We start from the raw sequence: 19,954 nt of genomic DNA, 5'->3' as shown, positions 1-19,954 counted from the left end.
TATAGAAAGCCATAATTATATTGATTTTTTAAACCTTTTTTTTCGCGTTCCGCGGCGGAATTTTTGGGGAAGGGAATAAACGCGGCTTTTGATTCGCTGTCGGAGGCAAATTCGGCGGGAGGGCGGCGGCGAGTTACGAGTCGGACCCCCGAAAGGGACAAGGGGATCAACCCGAAAAAGGGGATATTTTATTTTTACTTTTTTTTGATAATATATATATATTTTCGACGATTTTTTAATAAACAATTTGAAACGCAGCCGGGGGGAAGGTAAATTATAAATGGGGGGTTACTTTTAGGCCACGCCCCGTCGAGCGATACCGAACTTTGACGGGAGAGAGGGGGGGGGGGCACTCACGATAATCTCCGGACTGGCAGGGTTATCTGGAGTACGAAGGGGTAAAATTTCGGGGGGGGGAGTGGAAGAGGGGTGTAAAATGTTCCGTTATATAATAAACCGTAACTGACTAGCCCTTCTGTTCAGGATAACATTTCGGGGGGTGCCGAGCTGGTACATTGCCGGCTTGAAATTTTAAATATATCCCTCGTTTAGGATTGTCTTATCAATGTGGAAGGAAACTGCGATCTACAGGGTGCGTACATTGATAAACTAGTCAACTTGATAGTTAGCATTGTAAATTGTATAATTTCGGAATTATTACTGATTAAAAATGTTTTGTGATTTTCAATTACCTCGGATAGTAGTGAACAGTGCTTTAGGCACTTGACTGTTTTGAAAATAATTCTTATTAACCGTTCAAATCTTTTGAAATTTTTCTGGAAATTGTTATGCAAATCGTTTCCTATTTCAAGCTTATTAGAAGTAAAAACTTTAAGCTTAAATGAGGGAAACTAATTAAGCTTAAATGAGGGAAACTAATTAAGCTTAAATGAGGGAAACTAATTAAGCTTAAATGAGGGAAACTAATTAAGCTTAAATGAGGGAAACTAATTAAGCTTAAATGAGGGAAATTTAATTAAGCTTAAATGACGGAAACAAATTAAGCTTAAATGACGGAAACAAATTAAGCTTAAATGACGGAAACAAATTAAGCTCAAATGAGGGAAACTATTTAAGCTCAAATGAGGGAAACTATTTAAGCTCAAATGAGGGAAACTATTTAAGCTCAAATGAGGGAAACTATTTAAGCTCAAATGAGGGAAACTAATCTAAAATGAGAGTAACTATACTAAAATGAGGATAACTAAGCTTAAATGAGGGAACTAATTAATCTTAAATGAGGGAACTAATTAAGCTTAATTTAGTGAAACTAAGCTCAAATGAGGGAAACTAATATTAGTTTCCCTAAGTTATGCTTAATTAAAGAAAAAACAATGCTCAGTCAAGGTGAAAATAACTTAATTGATGAGAAACTACCCTAATTTGAGGGTAAAATAAACGAACACCCCGAAAACTTAAGGAACAGTTAATCACAGTCTTTGATAAACCAAAAAATGATCGACAGCTTTTACAACCTTGACAAAATAAAATCAAACCTTCAACAAATATAATTAAACTGTGATTTAGTTGAATGTACAAATATAAGGTTGCGTCAGCTGGTTTAATAATATTTTATTTGTAATATCATTAAGACAAAATTTTCTCCAGCTATCGTATCTAAAACCTTTTCACTTTCAGTAACCGTTCCTAGCAAATCCGTACCTTCTACCAGATTTTAGACGTCTAAGGAATTGCACCCGCTAATGACAAAGACAAGCTCGCGTCAAAACAATAATTACTAGCAAAGTGTTTTCTGGATTTTTAATGAACTTTTTCTAAAATAATAAAATTTATCTGGAGAAAAAATGACTTAGGCCTTGGGCAATTTGGAAAAGGTAATTTTGGCTCGTGGAATGCGCATTTTAAAAAACTTAATCTGCCGGCTCTCCTATTTTTTGGGCACCATACCTCCTACGCCGACATTTTTATATCGTTAAAATGATTTAATAAAACCAAACCATTTCGTGTCTGGAATATAATGGAATTTTCCCAGAAATTCGACGGTCTAACCTTAATTATCAATTTTCACGGAAAATCGTAGAAAAAAAAAGTGTCATTGTTTATTCCCCGGGTGAAAAAATCTATATTATTTCCACTTCTTATTACATATATTTCTTTTTCGTTTATACGCGTGTCGGTCTCAACTTTAAAAACAATGTTTTTTTAATATATTATTTTTCAAAAAAAGTCGAGATTACGTCATTTCAACGATATTCTTAAAGGAAATATAATTTCAACAGTAAATATTAATTATAATGATTTATAAAAAAAAACCTTTGTTAAATTTTAATGATTATTTTTATTGCACATTGCACATTAAAATATTACCTTAAGCATTAAAAATTAATATAATAAAGATATTAAAAAGTTGGTTGTACACGTTCGCCGTAGACGTTACACTTTATAGACTTAATGTACAGTATAAATCGATATTATCATAAGTAACATAATATACATAAGTTTAAGTATGACACTCCCTGAGGTTTTAAATTCAATTTATGACCGAAGCTTTTTTCAACACTAAAATTCTAGCCAGCTCCGATTCGGAACTGCGACCGAACTGAGTAGTATATTATCGTACTTGCTACAAGTATATTTCGCCTTGTACATTATTGAACACAAGGGGGGCTCTGCACTCAACTAAACCTTGATTGCGCAATAACTCTGAAAATCAGTTAGGCGATAATTTTTGATAACTGTCATCCTTATTAATTTTATGTTGTGCATTAAAATATACAAATTACAATTTAAAAACAACGATATTTATTGCACAATCTTAAACCTAGGAGCAACAAACACAACACCCCACACAAGGAGAACGCAACCCGTCAAAAGTCGTGGATTTTCTTGCGTACGTTTTTCATTGGCTAGACGCTTTAGCGCCTGCTGCCGTCGCAAGGGGAAAATTCTGAAATTGTCTGCCCCCCCCCCCCCCCGCCCGTAAAACGTTCAGCGTAAAGGCTCGTGACGCTCGTCCAATGAAATTCGTACACAACCCTTCGTTAGCGTGTTTAAAGGCTAGCTGCGTTCTCCTTGTTTGTGTTTGTTGCTCCTAGTTTAGGCTTCTTTAGGCCAACAAATTTAATTATTTTTCACATTGTGCAATAAATACCGCTGTTTCTGAAATTGTAATTTGAATACTTATTATGCTACTTATGATAAGGTAAAAGTCGTCAATTTTAATGTGGGATAGTATTTGTACAACTGGAATTTCAGAGTTAAGACACATTGAAAAAGGAATGATATTTTTCTTTATTTCATAATCAAATTAAGATTTTTTTAAGTTTCTCATTAAAACAGTACGCCCAGAAATTAGTCGTGCATATTTTTCTGAATAAATAATTTATATATAAATAAATTTTGTATTTTAATTTGGTCTATAGGATGAGTATGGATTTTTAAAATATTTAATCAGGCTAGCTATGACCCTGCGATATCCAGTCCACGTATTCTAACATTGTAAGTGATATGCCAACGGGACAACCGGAGGGTACAATAAAATATATACATAAATGAGGTTTCCAACTTTGGAAACTTCAAAAAAAGAAATAAATCAAGATCGAATTATTACGGAATAAAAATTAGATTGGCAACAATAATATTTTTCAACGTATTCGAAATGGTAGAAGGAAAAAAAAATACACAGAATTTGAATAAAACCCTCGTTATATCGGGTTTCGAATTTGATTAAAATTCTTTCAGCGGTCAATAAGCAGATTTCCGAGCGCACTATATGCACCCGAATTTGAGGGTTGCTGTGGGGCGAGTTGTCAAGATTATAAAAAATACTTAAAAATTCTCGAAATCGGTTCGTGATGGGAAAATAGCATGGCCCGCGGGTAGAGCAGTCCGAATCAGGTAGAGAGGCAGGAATATCAAATTATACAGAAAAAGAGATATTTTCTAGATCTCGAAGAAAACAAAACATTTGCGCTCGAGAGGGACCCGAAATTATAATGGACAGCGCAAGCAGAAACAAGTTGGACGGCCATTATGACCGACAATCGCGCACTCATCGAGGTAGGAAGATACGAGGTTATAAGGCCACAATATGAACCGTAATCAGGACACAAAATGAAACGTAATCAGGACACAATATGAAACGTAATCAGGACACAAAATGAAACGTAATCAGGACACAATATGAAACGTAATCAGGACACAATGCGAACCGTAATCAGGACACAATGCGAACCGTAATCAGGACACAATGCGAACCGTAATCAGGACACAATGCGAACCGTAATCAGGACACAATACGAACCGTAATCAGGACACAAAATGAAACGTAATCAGGACACAAAATGAAACGTAATCAGGACACAAAATGAAACGTAATCAGGACACAATATGAAACGTAATCAGTACACAATACGAACCGTAATCAGGACACAAAATGAAACGTAATCAGGACACAATATGAAACGTAATCAGGACACAATACGAACCGTAATCAGGACACAAAATGAAACGTAATCAGGACACAATATGAAACGTAATCAGGACACCATACGAACCGTAATCAGGACACAAAATGAAACGTAATCAGGACACAATATGAAACGTAATCAGGACACAATACGAATCGTAATCAGGACACAAAATGAAACGTAATCAGGACACAATATGAAACGTAATCAGGACACCATACGAACCGTAATCATGACAAAATGAAACGTAATCAGGACACAATATGAAACGTAATCAGGACTCAGTATGAAACGTCATCAGGACACAGTATGAAACGTAATCAGGACACAATATGAAACGTAATTAGTGCACAATATGAAACGTAATCAGGACACAATACGAAACGTAATCAGGACACAAAACGAAACGTAATCAGGACACAATATGAAACGTAATCAGGACTCGGTATGAAACGTCATCATTACACAGTATGAAACGTAATCAGGACACAGTATGAAACGTAATCAGGACACAATATGAAACGTAATTAGTGCACAATATGAAACCTTATTAGGGGTTAAAATTAAACGAATGTAGAAAGAATTTTCAATATTCAACATCCCCATACTGACCCCAAATGCATTAGTTTCACCGCAGAAAAAAGGCTGGAATAAAAACGGGCAGTTGTGATTTTGGAAGAATTAAGGAATATATGGCGCGTGAGGAGATTTTCAAATGAGGAAAGGAGGTGAAATGGTGGCTCTCTCCGCCAGGGGTCACGGAAAAGGTAGGGGGGTGGTTGGCAATGGGATAAAAGCTCGTAGCGTACGCCGCCCTCCTTGAGAATGCTATCAATATTTCACGTATTGAGGAATATTTAGTTTGATTGATCGATAGGAGAAGGTGCGTATAAGTAGTTTGGTCTCCCGATCAGCACCCCCGTAAGCGATATACTAAACGCGCTATAATCATTATTTTAATTTTATTTCCCCCGAAGCTTCGAGTTAAAGATGACCCCGTATATGTATTCCGATTTTGCAAAGGCACTGTAAAAACAACGGGGAAAAATCCTCAACTGAAATGAAATAACTTTACATTTAATGTTTTTGACCAGACATCCACGAATCGATATATACTTAATTTGTTTTCGACCGAATGTTTTATGAATATTGAATTAAATAATAAACTCCGGATTTGGAACATAAATAAATATTTATTTATTCGTTTTAGAGCAAATTGCAGTTGAATTTTGTCACAGATTAACGATTTAGAAAAAAAAGCTACGATTTTGGATATATTTACGAAGTGTTGTTAATTTTACGGAAAAAAAATGCGGAAAAATTTCCAGAAAATTTTCCGCAAATCGGAAAAATAAAAAATTGAAACATATAAATTACTTTTTAAGGGGTTTTAATTTTTTAAACTTTTTATCGATATAAAATGTCTAATATCAGTAAACATACTACAAAACATTAATAGTGTTACATTGTTAATCAGTTTAAAGTTAGTTTAGAGGTTTAGTTTCACTTTTAGATTCGAAAAAATTTGCAGACAATGTTAGACTAATCATGGAATGAAAACTTTTTATTATTTTTTTCGGAAAAATACGGAAAATGTCCGGAAAAAAGGCCTCGGTCATTTTCCGGAAACTTTTCCCACTTACAACTCTATATTTAGGTAATTTTTGGGGGTTTATTGTTTAGTCGTTTCGTGCTTACAAACGATTATCAGACGGTTCAAACCGAAAAAGTGATTATGAGAAATCAGATATCACATTATCCGAATTTACGTTAAGATATTATCAGATCAGTGATGTGGGTCAAAATGTCAACCAGATAGTTTAAACTCGAAACTATAAATTCGAATTCATTGCCAACCGACAAACGGAACATGAGTGGATTGCAGTTATACATTTTATACGTATATCCCTCTATTCAATTCGTTTCGAAATTATTAACTACTGAACATATAAATCAGATAACAGTTCATCTAACTGAATCTGATGATATGAATTATAGTTGATCCTAATTTGACTAACTGATTATCTTCAGATAAATGAAAATTTCGATCTGAATGACCTGATCAATTGGCTTTTGACTGGGTGAATTTTTGAGCACTTCGCCTTACTATAATTGATTGGAATTCTTAAAGAGCTTGTTGATTTGCCTTTAAGACTATCGTCGCAAAAATGGACAGTTAGCCAAAAGAGGATTAACAATTTAAACGAATCGCAAAAATATTTAGTGCTCATATTCTTATATATTTATAAAGTTTGGCATTCTGGAAATTGCAGCGAACACAGCGCCCTCTTCTATAACGTTGAAGAAACCACGACCGAGTCACCTCGGATCTCGCGCAAGCCATGGACCAAGAAATCTAAGGGGACTCACTGTTCCCGATATTTTGACACGGTAGTCTGAGGCGACAGCGATAAAATTAGGTTAGGTTTAGAAATGAAACGGATTCCAGTGAATTTGATTAAAAAACTTCAGCCATACGCGGCTTACTGGTTATTTTTACTTAACACAATGGTTAATTACCATTACTTAAACTTTTAAAGAACCAATTTCAAAAATAAAAGGTCTAAAACGGCCAAGCTTACTCATTTAACCGACAATAACGGCGGCATTTTGTCAAAATTGAACGTGAACGCTCCAGCTTCTCTACAAAACTACGTCGGAAATCGTCTTCAGCGACACCAAGTTTGTCCACATTGAACTAAAATTAGCCGTGATTTTCCTATTCCCAGTATTCACGCGTGATTTTTTAAGCCTGAACGGTGAGTACCTTTAGATTCTTGGTTCATGCGCCAGCACTTAACGGTATGCGTCTAGGCAAATTTAGTTTTAGCGTCTTCCGCTGAATGGCTCTGTGGGTAGAGGCCTAATATGGCGTTAGTTTATAGACTGACACCTAGAAACGAAAAGTTAATGTATCATTTAAATGTATTTGTACTTTTTAAATAATAATTATATTATATTTGAATTAGAGTTCTTCTGTCAAAAATGTTATAAATATTTATCCTTTAAAAAACAATTTTGAGAAAAAAGTCTAAATATCTGTTTACATTTCCAATAGCTTTTAAATTTACAAACATACCTGCCATAAATCTCAAGAATGAAAGGATATTGGTTTGAATAAAAATCGTTGAATTTTCGACACAAAAGAGGTTATTTATTTATTGTTCAAACCCGCGACGCAATCGGTAATTTACCGAAAAACAAATCTAATAAAAATGCAATCCGGATTTGGTAATACTTTTATTCGCCAGGATGAAAATGGCCCAAAGCGAATGATTTCGTAAAAATATTTTGAACCAAGGTATAATTAAAATAATATCAAACGAAAAATAATTCTCTTTGAAGAATATCGTTTCTATGACCGTTTGCAACATGACTTTTTACGGACATATTATTTAAATATCAAAGATTTCCCCGGGGAATTTCCAGTTTTTCGTGTTTTTACGCGTCTTATCCGAAAGCTCTAAAATTATTATTATTATTATACTTCAAAGTATATATATATATATTTCATTTTTGCAATTCGAGAAAAGCACCACAAAACACGTTCGACTCTTTTAAAAAGCCATTACCGCGTTTAAGGCCAAAAACCGTACGATTTTAGAAATTAATATCAGGAAATGTTTTGACAAATTTATATTGGAAATTATAAAATTAAATTTAAATTTGCTGACAATATTGAAAATGTGGAGCGTATGAAGCTTATTTGGAGGGTTAATTTAGTCCTCACCACTTCCAGCTTTACACGCGTTAGGCTTATGAAATTCCTGAAAATAGGCTAATATTATCAACGTTAAATCTAATAGCATTCGAGTTCTAAACTCGTTTAACGTTAAATAAAAACCAAAATTAATTAAAAGTTGGTATTTTCCATAGCACGTACCTCCGATAAACAACTAGTTTCTTTCCTTATTTTATGTTTTCAAACTTATTTTATAGGATTTTATAGGAGTATTTGTTTTCTAAACTATAGGATTTTATAGGACTATTTGTTTTCTAAACTATAGGATTTTGTAGGACTATTTGTTTTCTAAATATAGGATTTTATAGGACTATTTGTTTTCTAAACTATAGGATTTTATAGGACTATTTGTTTTCTAAACTATAGGATTTTATAGGACTATTTGTTTTCTAAATATAGGATTTTATAGGACTATTTGTTTTCTAAACTATAGGATTTTATAGGACTATTTGTTTTCTAAACTATAGGATTTTATAGGACTATTTGTTTTCTAAATATAGGATTTTATAGGACTATTTGTTTTCTAAACTATAGGATTTTATAGGACTATTTGTTTTCTAAACTATAGGATTTTATAGGACTATTTGTTTTCTAAACTATAGGATTTTATAGGACTATTTGTTTTCTAAACTATAGGATTTTAAAGGACTATTTGTTTTCTAAACTATAGGATTTTAAAGGACTATTTGTTTTCTAAACTATAGGATTTTATAGGACTATTTGTTTTCTAAACTATAGGATTTTAAAGGACTATTTGTTTTCTAAACTATAGGATTTTAAAGGACTATTTGTTTTCTAAACTATAGGATTTTATAGGACTATTTGTTTTCTAAACTATAGGATTTTAAAGGACTATTTGTTTTCTAAACTATAGGATTTTATAGGACTATTTGTTTTCTTAACTATAGGATTTTATAGGACTATTTGTTTTCTTAACTATAGGATTTTATAGGACTATTTGTTTTCTTAACTATAGGATTTTATAGGACTATTTGTTTTCTAAACTATAGGATTTTAAAGGACTATTTGTTTTCTAAACTATAGGATTTTATAGGACTATTTGTTTTCTTAACTATAGGATTTTATAGGACTATATATACTATTTAATTTACTAACTGTATGCATTTAAAATGAAAAGCTATATTTAATGAAATAAATCTTTGATTTTCATTTAAAAACTATTTAACCATTTTATCACAAAAATATACTTATGTTAACAATAAAAAAAGTATAGACTAGAATAACTTTGTATAGGAAATGATCCGATAGCTAAATCTAGCAATTTAACTTACAGTTAATGGCGGGATTTGAAAAGGGCAAAATATCAAAATTATAGGATTTTATAGGACTTTTTGGGGATTTTGCAAAAAATATAGGATGATATAGGACACTTTTGTAAATATAGGATTTTATAGAACATTATTGAAAAAATAGAATTTTATGGGACATTTGTGATTAGAGATTTAGCATTACCAAAGACTACATTAGGTTTCATACGCATGTAATCGGTGCACACTTTTTTAAGAAGTAGTTTATCATAAAACGTAATTATCACGCGTTAAGGGAATTTTTAAAATTTGCCATAAATGTAATTGCTTCTATCCCGCGTTAAATGAATTTTAAAGCCGGTGAGTCTTTAGGCGATAAATATTTGACATAAATGTAGTTGCTTCTTCAAAAGTGGACCATTAATTAACCATTCATGAAAGTGTGAATAAGGCTTCGTACACGAACGATCATGGCGGCAAACACCAATAAATAAACATTTTCCAAGCCATCATCGGTCGAACGTGCCGGATCGCGGGGTTCGAAAATCGGCGATACGAAAACGGGGGGCTGAGGTTGAACGATTTATTACAATCTAATCTATCAACAATGTTCGATCCGCGTCGAGATTGGGAGGCGGGATCGACTAATTTTGTTTCTTAGGCGTATTTAAAAGCGCGTGTTAAATGAGGTCCAAAATGAACGAGATCAATGCAACGTTTATTAATTTCTAAAACGAAATGTCTCTATTGAAAAACTTTCGGCGCGTCGTACTTGGGTTCCGTTTCTTTAAGAATTCACCACACGTACAAAGTATCTTTAATTTGATAGCTTTTACGCTCAGCCTCTGGCGTTCAATCTATTTCTCGTCATGGGCTCAAATAGTTTCTACACTATAGCTAGCTTATCCCCGATTTGCCATAGGCGCGAATTCAAGACGATGGTTAAGTCTGAAACGTATTTGAGAAGCCCGTTTTATATCCAGGCAGACGCCGAATTAGACATTAGTTAGATTAACATTCGGATGAGGTTTTATCGGAGGCACGTGGCTTATTTATAAAGCTTTCCAGACGGAATATTACCTCTATTCGCGACTTAGGTAGTTGGTATTGTATTAATTATCGGTATTTATTCATATTAATATACGGAATCCGCGAGTACTTTGCAGTGGCGACACCTGCCGGTTAGAACAAGTGGTCCTTTAACAGATCGAAAAACCATGTATAATTTTATCGCGTGGGATTTTTGATATGAAACAATTAAGGAAATTATGAGAAACTTATATTTAAAATAAGATAACAATTTACTTAGAAAACGTATAATGTAAATATACAATTATAACTTTATAAATCAAAGTTTATTTTAAATATTGCCAAATGTGTTAATTTTGGTAAAATTTTTATAATGATAATATTACGCTACAAAATTCCATTCCTAGTTCAATTTCTAAGAATTTCAATTATTTTCTTCGTTTTAGTAAAGAAATAAAAGTTTTAAATCCTTCATTTCAATTTTTGGCGAAGATAGTGGCTTCTAAGATTTTAAAGCAAATGAGCGATAAGAATTTTGGTGTAATTCTGTAACATTCCTTTTGAGAAACTGAATTAAAACATATATGTTTAGATAGATACCTAAAAAATATTTGGACTTGTACAAAATATATGATTTTGTATATATTTTAATGATAAGCTTCTTCATCCTCTGGTTTAAAGATCAAATTGAAGTATCTTATTATTAATATATAACGCCTTAAAAATACTTTTGAAATATAATGGTGAGCTTCTTAGTACTCTAGATGATTGTTGATCAATGAAGAAAAATAGAGGATTTTTAAATGATATTTTTTGGAATTTAATGGTAAGCTAAGATTAAAAGTGAAATTGGATTAATTAACTAGCTCAGAGGAAAACAATTTTTTAAATCGTAAATTCAAACTAAATCTCAGTATATTCTAGCCATTATCAACCCCATATTTAAACAAATGACAAATCCAAAAATGTCATTTAGAACGTCGAAAGAACCTGGAAAATTAAGTACACGAAAAAACACTCCTCGCCCTGATCGACATTAATCAAAGCGAAAAGGAAATATTAATCGTCCTACAGCCACGGTTACACCTCCCTTCCCGACACACAAAAACAAACCAATCATTAATTTTCATTTCGGCTTTCATCAAATCAGATTTAAAGTTAGGGGGATACGCTAATTAGCGAGGAATGGAAATTAACAGAAAAACACTAGTAAAAATTAAGAAAAACTGTTGCACTCTCAATCGCCCCTGGCCATATAAACCCCCCCCCCATCCGACGCCTTATCCCCTTTTATAATACAGACTGCTTACACGTGACGTCATCGTCTCTATAATGGAAGGCTCGTGTCATCCCCCTTTTACCCCATCACACCCCGCCTTTCAACGATAGCGGCCATCTTGATCAATTTCCTCGAGAAACTTTCTTAAAAATAAAATGAAATTAGGCATAAAAACATGTGCTCATTATTTATTGCCTTCTATTTTAATAAAAGCACTGTTGCTAAGAAACTTCAGGCTGGACGTTGATACAATACTTGTCTATGGGTGTTTATCAAGAATGTTTTGTATTGTTATATCTCTGTTGGAAACACTATGGAACGTGACAAATGACTGCGAGCTAAATAAACCACTCTCAAATACATCTGTTATTACCAAAATCGGGTTGCGGTGTATTTTCGAAATTTAGCAGGCAGGTATTAAAAAAACCGCGAAGAAATTAACTTAAAAATACATTCGGCGATAATTATCTTGTCCTCAAATTCCTTAATTATAATCTTCCGAAAGTTTTTTTCGGTTGTTTTTAGATTTAAACCAATAATTAAAACCTGCTTATAAAGTCCCCCCCGAAAAAAATAGGCGTGCTTGCAAACAAAACATTGCGAGAAATTATGTGGAAAACAACAATAAAAATAAAGTCCAAATTACCTTGGAAATTTAAATTCAAATATTCGGCTCTTCACAGATCGAAACTGGATCGCGGAGCGTGTGAATTATAACTGCCCATTGGAAAAATGCTTGAAAGAGTGCATCTAATTTACATATATCACCGAGTTTATCACAAAATCTGTTGACTGTACCAATATAATACGTCAATTAATATTTTCAACGTTTTTTTATATATTTAAAATGCATCGTAGGTAATATACAGTTCAATTCGAAAATGCCCTTACAAAGGATTTTATAGCGATTCTATAGAACAATAAACCAAATTTCTACAGAATTTATAGAAATTGGATTATTTTTCTGTAGCCAATGAAATTCTTAAAATGTGGAGGGTGATATTATAAAATTATTTAAAGAGCACTCAAAAGAATATAAGATTCTATAGTAAGTCTATGGAAATGTTTTCAAAGGATAAATTAAAAATATATAAGAAATAGCAACATTCATTATGGTATAGACAACTACTAATTAGAAAGTTCTTAGAGCGTTTCGTGAATTTATTTTTATTAAAGCCGTCTAAAATATAATGAAATTTATTTTAAAATATCTTTAGATATTTTAGGAAATAACTTTGGATAAAAGGCCCAAATAGCAATTACGTGAAAATTTTGGTCCAAGCCTTTGATGCTTTAAACAATACGTTCGTTATAAACAACAGCTGTTTAAAGGTGTTTCGAAAAATATTGTTATGTATTCGCGATTTTGTAAAATATTGAGCAAAATTTACGTCGTTTTTAGATATTAAATTTTTTGTCGGCTTCGTGTATTAGTTAAATCATATAATAATAGTTAAAAGTCACTAGTTAACTTAGGACTGTGTGGTTCCTTGGGTTTTAGCTTCGATTATAATAATTACATTTACTTATAAGACTATTTTCTTGTGTATATTCACTACAGAAACCTTTTAAAATGATTTTATCTAAAGATTTTTTTTAGATATATCTTTAGAAAGCAAATGGTCAAAAATGTTATATAAATTTAGTTACTCAATTACTTAAAATAAAAATAACATTTAGGAAAAAAGAATTCTAAATCTTAAGAAATCCGTGAAATTAAAAATTTAAAAAACCCAAAAATATTCCATAGAATAAAAACAATATTTGAGCTTCGTAAAGTCTGTAAAAGCTCTGAAATATTCTATGAAATTCTCTATTGAGAGTTTTTGTACAAATTTCTACGGCATTTTCAAAATCCTTAAAAGTTTCTTGCAGCTATAATAGCAGGGGGTTCGGGTTTGGCGTTCCAATTCTGTTTAAATATGATCCCCTTATCACAAACACCCCTAGCTACGAATTGGCATAATTCAACATTAGTCACAGCTAATAACGGTCTCGTAAGGCCCCCGAAAAATGCCTACATTATAAAAAATTATAACGCGTTGCCTTGGGAACCCGTATAAAAATGAAAAACCTGAGAGCAAAACTCAAGCAAGTATAAAAGACCGCTATTTGAGAAAAGAAACGTTTTGTTTTAAATCTACAATTACGACCAAAGTAAAATATTAATGGAAACGCACGTTAAGAAGGTTAAAAAATAATTAAGAAATTAGTAACAACACTATAGGATTTCGAATATATTTTATTTATTTTATCTCGACACGCCTGATTCTCGCTCTCAGAGAGCGCATTGTCCTCGTCATATTACGTACGCCTTTAATCTACCGCGACGTTAAGAAAAGATGGATCTATATCAATTTTCATTAAATAGGCCCGAATATAAAGATATAAAATTAGAAAGAAATATTTTTTCTAGAAGGGGAAAATACGAGGAAAAGTTGTAAAATAAAAAAAAGATGGGTATACCTCGGATCTGTCAGTCTCAAATTCCGGCCTAACCCATTATTACGATTAAATGTGGATTTTTTGTTCATGAACTCGCAAATTCGACGTTTGCCCGCGAGCCACCGCATTTGAAGCCGTCCTGCCGCGATCGGCCCATTTTTGACCAAAAGTTAAATGACCCTTTACGTACGCTGGAATTGCATACACGCTTTGGCTTAAATTCGCGTGATTACACGGATGGATCAACTATTCCCCGAAATTTGGAATAGGCCTTCTTGTTTAGATGTATCGGGCGCGTCACCAGTGACGTGGAAGTGACGTTTCACTATGATAATAAAATACGCGAAAAAGTAGATTAGTCCATAATTAAAAGAGATAATATAGCTAAATCCTAAACAAATTTGATAGCCAATAGACACTAGCATCTAGCTAGGAGCAAGAAACACAACACCCCACACAAGGAGAACGCAACCCGTCAAAAGTCGTGGATTTTCTTGCGTACACTTTTCATTGGCTAGACGCATTAGCACCTGCTGCCGTCGGAAGGGGAAAATTCGGAAATTGTCTTCCCCCCGCCCGTAAAACGTTCAGCGTAAAGGCTCGTGACGCCCGTCCAATGAAATTCGTACACAACCCTTCGTTAGCGTGTTTAAAGGCTAGCTGCGTTCTCCTTGTGTTTGTTGCTCCTAGCTAGCATAAACTCTATGTCTTATTCAACTTGTTAAAAAGTTCCACGCGCGTCTTGATATTTTAGCGTAAACGGTCTCGAGCGATTCCGCGCGTGCTCCAGGAAATAAAAAAATGCGCGAGCCTTTTACGCTAAAATATTAAAGAGCGCGTGGAACATTTTAACAAGTTGAACAAGACACGAATAGCTCTTTCTATAAAATAATATAGACGCATACCATCGTATAAAAAGTGTTATTTTTTGGAGCGCACGCTTCCTAATATTTCCGTGCAGAGGGTCTCGTGTGGTATTGCGCGAGCTCAACAAAAACAAAAATATGCGCGGGCTCTCTAACTTTCACTGACCTCTGTTATTTTATATAAAGAGCTATTAAAATTCGACGAGTCGCCCTTTTTATAAAGATCTAGCCTTCAAAACTGAATTGAACTCCTACGTATCTCGTGACGAAAGCGATACATTAAAACAAGTTCGGCAAGCGTAATGACTTTATAGAAAGGCTTATTAAAATCGAAGGATTGGTTTTATAGCTTTTAGACTACAGCAACGGAATAGGTAATGTATCACATAAATGTAGTTTTTTAATAATAAAAATAATAATAATTAATATGTAATATCGATCTATTAATTTATTTTATCAAGTATGAATTTATCGATCCTTTGGGAGGAGGATTTTGGAACTGATTTACACTCAGATTTCAGGATTTTCAAGTTGATATCAAGATTTCTAAAATCATTTACCTCTAGAGTTAAATTAACAGTAAAAATTTTATAAATAAATCAGTATGTCGAAATAAATTTAAAACACTATACAGCTGTACAGCCTTGTACATAAATACTGAAGTGGATTTTAATTATTTCTTGGTAAATTTCCAAAAATTATAATAATAATAATCTTTAAAAAGGCAATAGAACGTATTATTTCGATTTGGGTACATTTGTTCGAATTTCATTCGTCCGAACGCTGGTACAAATGTCCGAATGATCATTTGTCCGAATGCCGGAAAACAGGATCGTATGTCCGAAAACGTATTTCATTTGCCCGAAAAATTTATCACAACTTTTGTTGGTGATTTAGTCGTTCAATTTATGTTAACTTTACTGGCGAATTTCATTTGTTCGAATAATCGTTTGTGCGTTTTTTCGAACATTAGGAATTGGTTGTTTTTTTAAATATTGTTAATATAATTAAATAGTAACATTAACGTGAACCTAACCTAACCTAATATATGAAGTAAAATATACAATATATAGATATAGCAGCAATTAAGGAAAAACAACTTGAACAAACAACGATATTTACAATGTAGTTTTTTATTTTTAATTCTTGCACTAAAAAAAACCGGACCAAAAAAAACAGCAATAAGAAATACTAATTTAGCGACAGAATTCGGACAAGTGATGCTACCGATTCGGACGAATGAAACAAACAAGTTGTAAAATTCAAACAATTGAAACATTTTTTATTTCGGCGGTTCGGATGAATGAAATTCGAACATTTGTTCCACCGTTCGGACGATTGAAATTCGAACAAATGTACCTACCCCATTATTTCTGTATATCGAGAAATTATTTCTACACTGTTAAAAATAAAGGTTTAATAAAACGACTAAAATTGAACTTTTAATTTATTTCGAACCATTTAGTTACTAGAAAAGGTCTAATAACTAATTATTTTAGACCCATTTTACTCTTTCATGTTGAATACAATTCCTTTTGGGGTATTGAAAGGGAAGTAGCCCTAAGACTAAACCTTTTTCCGTCCTTGTGGTTAAGTTATAAAAAAGTTGATTTTATATTTAGTTCCATTTGTATACACATTTAATTCCCTTAAAGGAAGATAAATATAATATGTACCAATTTCGAAAACATTGGTGGAACTCGGTTTAATGGGAATTCGGTCGAATGGGATTCGGCGCATTGGGAAGATACCCCAATTTCGAGACTATATTTGAAAAATACGTTTTTTTCCTTTCGTGAATTTCACCTGGAATATTTAACAACAGGTAAGGCTTTAAAAGTTTGATTAAGGATTTTAAATATATGGAATATTGATTAGGCGTCAAACGATGCGTACCCAAATGCGGGCGCCGAAGAATTTTGGTTATATCTATATAGTGAAATACTTAAATTATATTTTACATTTTGCAACCCCTTTGTTCCGCGACTTCAGGGATGCTCATTCGGCTATTGCCCACGGGCAAAAACCAGCTGAATCTGCCCTTGTTAATGGTTAATATATTTAGTTGTGTAGAATAATTACAAAAAATTAAATAAAACAGGCCTCTAAAGGACTTAAAATAGAGATTAGAAGGTCTAACATCTTACTGTTTATGAAATAAAATTGATTAAAAAGTTTAAAATATATACTTAAACATTCTACAAAAGGACTGAATTTGGAGAGCAGAAAGTTTAAATATGGTCTGTGGCAATACCCTGAATGGTCTTAAATATTGGAACGAATTTAAAGTTCTAAAATGAAACCTTTATTTCTAACAGTGTAGAAAGAAACTCGATATTTAAATATTTTTGGCATTTTCACAATTTCTACTTCAAATTCATTTAAAAAACGTGTAGTTCGAACGTGTAGTCTCAACATACTTTCAAGTATAATGCAGTAGACGTAATATCTCCAATGCCTTATAGCTAAACCCGGGACATAGCGTATAGTGTTAAAGAGTAATACGTTTCAATGGTTGAAGAAAAATTAATAACATTTATATCACTTTAAGAAAGATTTGATAATTTTCTATGGGATTCTGATTACAGTTCTATAGAATTTTTATGCATTTTCTTAATCTTTTTTTTTTTGCGAGACCTTTGAGGCGATTTTAATTTATTTAAAGGACCAAATGAAATTTAAAGTTTTGAAATCCTTCCTTGAATATTGATTTAAATCTTTACGAATAGTGTTTTCAATCGATTCTCGGATAACAGTTGCGTTATCTGATCCGAGAAAATTATTACTTTTAAACCGATTATCCTCATTTACGCTCAGATATTATCAGATCAGTTGATACCGGTCAGAATCCAAAGCAGATATAAACCGACTGTAACGACGGGCAGTTATTGTTCAGATTTCAGATTCTCCGCAGTTACCGATTTTACATAACCCCCCTTTAAATTCCTTTTGAAATATTATTGTGATTTTGTTACCCATTTACAGGATTAAGTTACCCATTTACAGGATTAAGTTACCCATTTACAGGATTAAGTTACCCATTTACAGGATTAAGTTACCCATTTACAGGACTAAGTTACCCATTTACAGGACTAAGTTACCCATTTACAGGACTAAGTTACCCATTTACAGGACTAAGTTACCCATTTACAGGACTAAGTTACCCATTTACAGGACTAAGTTACCCATTTACAGGACTAAGTTACCCATTTACAGGACTAAGTTACCCATTTACAGGACTAAGTTACCACTTAGAGGACTAAGTTACCCATTTATAGGACTAAGTTACCCATGTATAGGACTAAGTTAAACATGTATAGGACTAAGTTACCAATGTATAGGACTAAGTTACCAATGTATAGGACTAAGTTACCCATTTCTAGGAGATTTATTGGGTTAAAATATTGAAATACGCAACTTTTAAAGCATGTATTTAAAATGAGTCATAACAATGTAAGACAGACCAGAAAGGAAAATTTCAAATATTTTCTTTCTTGCTGTGCAAATCTTTTAACATTTTATCAGTTGGGTGTTAAAATAATATGCTAAAAATGTAGGAAATATAGGATAAAAAATGCAATTATAGGATTTTATAGGAACTTTTCGGAATTATGTAACGAAATGTTGTTGATAAAATGACACTGCAACTGAAGCTTTAGCTTTGGTTACATAAATGCTTGCTATCTTCAATTTTAAATTTTAAATTTTTAAATGGGAGAAATTTCGAACAACGCGTCATCAAAAGAGATACAATACTAGTTTAACTACTCATTAATCTTAATGCGATGCTGAAAAAACACAAGAGGCCCTAGGGACGAGCATACATCTCATGGTGTATACATAATTTGGAATTAAGCGAATTTTTCAATTATAATTTATAATTCACGTCGGCGAAGAAACAGATGCTTAATTTTATTTGCTATTGGAGCTGACGTTGATAAATAGAGTGCCGTGGAAAAAGCCGAGTGGGCGAGTGTGAAAATGGGGGAACATATAAATTTGAATTTGATGGAGCCTATTTACACGAGCGAAAATTTTCGCCCCAACTTTCACACGTGACTTGAAACGTTGTTGAGATTTCGCGCTTTTTAAAAATACTTCTACTGCTACCAAATATGTTAATTTACATTAATAAAAGTACTTATTATTTATATTTTAATTTTGTTTTGTGTACTTATAGATAGTATGAACGAATTTCACATTTCGGCCACCAGGTTTAACAGAAGCTAGTGATCATTGGCGCTAGTTACGTTAAAAACAAAACGTAACGCGCGTTGGGAGACTATGTTTGAAAAATAAAATATTATAAAATATTGGGATTAATTAAAAAAATACTTAAATATTAGTTTAATTCTTTAAACGCTGTCGTACGAAGCTGCACCGCAGCCACTACCGGCCGTAGCCTACGGGATTTAATCACCATGGAAAATTATTCGATTTATACTCTCGAAGGTAAGCCTCGGTCAGAAAGACCCACCGTTGTCCAAAACGTGTCCAACAATTGTGTTTGTGTTGCCAACAATGTTGTGGAAATGTTTTCTTCATTCTCACGGAACTTGAATTAGTACAATTATAGTGAAACCTATTATAATAGTACAATTATAGTGAAACTTATTATAATAGAACCATTATAGTTAAACTTATTATAATAGTACAATTATAGTGAAACGTATAATAGTACAATTATGGTTCAATTAGAGTGAAAATTATAAAAGTACAATTAGAGTGAAACTTATAAAAGTACAATTAGAGTGAAACTTATAATAGTACAATTAAAGTGAAACATATATAATAGTACAATTAGAGTGAAACTTATAATAGTACAATTAGAGTGAAACTTATAATAGTACAATTAGAGTGAAACTTATAATAGTACAATTAGAGTGAAACTTATA

At 32.7% G+C, this 19,954-nt stretch overlaps 1 protein-coding gene across 1 annotated transcript in view; it reads right to left on the bottom strand.

Moving 5' to 3' along the window:
* The window catches only part of LOC149925009 (zinc finger protein castor homolog 1-like), a 184,019-nt gene that overhangs the window by 145,178 nt on the left and 18,887 nt on the right, over nt 1-19,954 (bottom strand). The gene's annotated exons all lie outside the window — the stretch shown is intronic.

Source organism: Leiobunum rupestre, chromosome 10, assembly GCF_980474605.1.
Source record: "Leiobunum rupestre chromosome 10, qqLeiRupe1.1.hap1, whole genome shotgun sequence".
Classification (NCBI taxonomy): domain Eukaryota; kingdom Metazoa; phylum Arthropoda; class Arachnida; order Opiliones; family Sclerosomatidae; genus Leiobunum; species Leiobunum rupestre.
The sequence above is the reverse complement of the archived record's forward strand: the minus strand, read 5'-3'. Positions and strand labels throughout refer to the sequence as shown.